Source organism: Lagenorhynchus albirostris, chromosome 16 (genome assembly GCF_949774975.1).
Source record: "Lagenorhynchus albirostris chromosome 16, mLagAlb1.1, whole genome shotgun sequence".
Taxonomy (NCBI): Eukaryota; Metazoa; Chordata; class Mammalia; order Artiodactyla; family Delphinidae; genus Lagenorhynchus; species Lagenorhynchus albirostris.
The window spans coordinates 54022318-54025059 of record NC_083110.1 but is presented as its reverse complement, the minus strand read 5'-3'; positions in this window follow the sequence as shown (position 1 = coordinate 54025059).

Sequence of the window (2742 nt, the reverse complement as noted above, 5' to 3'; positions counted from 1 at the left end):
CACTGTGTTTCATCACCTGCCCCCCCACCCCCGCCCGCCGCCGCATGTACAAGAACAGTGTCTGGTCATTGGCAACAGTGGCTTGACCACTTGCTCTCCTGTCCCAGCATGCTGTCGGGGGCGCGTAGCGTGATAGCCCTGGGTCAGGCTTTGGATCTTGCCCTTTGTATCTTTTAACATCTTTATTGGAGTATAATTGCTTTACAGTGGTGTGTTAGTTTCTGCTGTATAACAAAGTGAATCAGCTACACCTATACATATATCTGCATATCCCCTCCCTCTTGCGTCTCCCTCCCCGCCTCCCTATCCCACCCCTCTAGGTGGTCACAAAGCACTGAGCTGATCTCCCTGTGCTATGCGGCTGCTTCCCACTAGCTATCGGTTTTACATTTGGTAGTGTATATATGTCCATGCCACTCTCTCACTTCATCCCAGCTTATGATTCCGCCTCCTGGTGTCCTCAATTCCATTCTCTACATCTGTGTCTTTATTCCTGTCCTGCCTCTAGGTTCTTCAGAACCATTTTTTTGTTTTGTTTTTAGATTCCATATATATGTGTTAGCATACGGTATTTGTTTTTCTCTTTCTGACTTACTTCACTTTGTATGACAGACTCTGGGTTCATCCACCTCACTACAGATAACTCAATTTTGTTTCTTTTTATGGCTGAGTAATATTCCATTGTATATATGTGCCACAGCTTCTTTATGCCCTTTGGATCTTGACCCACCTGTGTCAGGAGGTCTCCCTGACTTCACAGTCCCAGTTAGAAGGTGATGTTTGTAGCACCAGAAGGGGCAGCGAATGCTCTGGGGCTGGTCTGTGGAGCTGTGGTTGAGCACCAGGAACTCGGACTGAAAAGGGGAGGCAGGACATCCCTGGTGGCGCAGTGGTTAAGAATCCGCCTGCCAGTGCAGGGGACACGGGTTCGAGCCCTGGTCTGGGAAGCTCCCACATGCCTGTGCGCCACAACTACTGAGCCTGGGCTCTAGAGCCTGCAAGCACAATTACTGAGCCCATGCACCACAACTACTGAAGCCCGCGTGCCTAGAGCCCGTGCTCCGCAGCAAGGGAAGCCACCGCAGTGAGAAGCCCGTGCACCGCAACAAAGAGTAGCCCCTGCTCACCGCAACTAGAGAAAGCCTGCGTGCAGCAGCGAAAACCCAATGCAGCCAAAAATAAATTTTTTTTAAATAAAAATAAAAAGGGGAGACAGCCGGCTGAGAGCTGCAGCACTGGCTGCCCCAGGGCACAAGTTCCTCCCAGCAGCTTTGTTCACTGATTCAACGGACTGTTTACTGAGCCCCTCTGTGTGTCAAGTGCAGCCTGATCACCCAACTTCCTGATCTTCACATTCTCTTTTTTCCCAGACAAGTTGTGGTACAAAGAGCAATGTGATTCCTGCTGTCCAGCTTTTGTTGGTCTGGAGCAGAGAAGGGATTGGTGCAGAGCTCCCATTGCTCCTAAGGTCATTTGTCCCATCAGCCCAGGGAACCCCTTGTGTGTGCTTTCCCGGCAGGAATCAAGAAGCAAAGAACCGCACCCCCAGGTATGCTTGTCCCTGGCACTGGATTGATAATTTTTATTATCTCAAAATCTCCCCATTTGAAATGGCTCCCAGGAGGCCCTGTGCACCATTCCACTCATCCTCTAAGGGGACACAAGTCAACTTGATCAATTGCCCCCAAATTAGGGCATTTTCTCCTGCTGATTTTGGGCTAGGAAGCTGAGAGGAACCACACTCCGCCCAGAGGTGGCGCTGTTGACATGCCTTGTTCACAGAAAGTCTGAAATTTGAGAGCAAGCAAGAAAAGTCAAAAAAAAAAAAAAGTCAAAAGAGGTGGCTATTAGACTTGCAAAGGTGGTGCAACCATGACCCCCTGTCGTTACACTTCTGGACACAAGGTAGGTCAAGTTAAGCTAGCCCAGCCCTTTCCTGTTCCTTTTCTCAGGAAATGTAAGCACATGCAGTAGGAAGCTTCATGTAAAATAAGTATGGGTGGGAGCCAACTGCCCAGGATCGATGTCTTAAAATTTTGAAGCAACTTGCTTATTATGGCGTATTTTCCGAGGAGCTTTGTTTCTTTCAAAGGTGGGAGGGGCGGGTGACCTAGAAAGGTTTGTGTTAGTGATGTGTTGAACTCCATATCCTTTGGGAAGTAGGTTTCAAATGCAAATTATCTTGATGCAAAGGCAAGAATTAATCTGCTCCAGAAACTTGCAGGTGTTTGAAACATCTGTTAGGAAAGTCAGTGCCGCTTTTGTTTCTACAGTGGGATGGAGGGGAATTGGGCGTATTCATCAGCGCGAGACTCATTTGATTTCAGGGCAACTAGAATGGTGGAGAGCCTCCAACAAGATCCAGATTTACTACTTTAATTTCGTTATGCTTTTGACAGTGTCAGAATCTGAGACTTCAGGCTTTCTTTTCTGGGGTCCATCCTCAGAAATGGAAGACAAAGCGTACCCGCCCTGGCTGCACCAAAACAGCAACCCTTGTGCTGGCCGAGGATTTGGCATCATGCTGGGGATTTGCAAAGGCAATCTGCTCGTGTCCCCCATCATCATGACACTTCTGGACACAGGTGGGTCAGGTTAAGCCAACCCTCCCCCTTCTTGGGAAATGTTGCTTCTCAAGATGGCGTCAGCAGGCCTGATGGTGGCTGTCCCCACAGTTCATTCCTGGCATTGGCTGTCTTACTAGGTCTTTGGCTCATTTGCAAGCCTGCCTCAGTCCACATG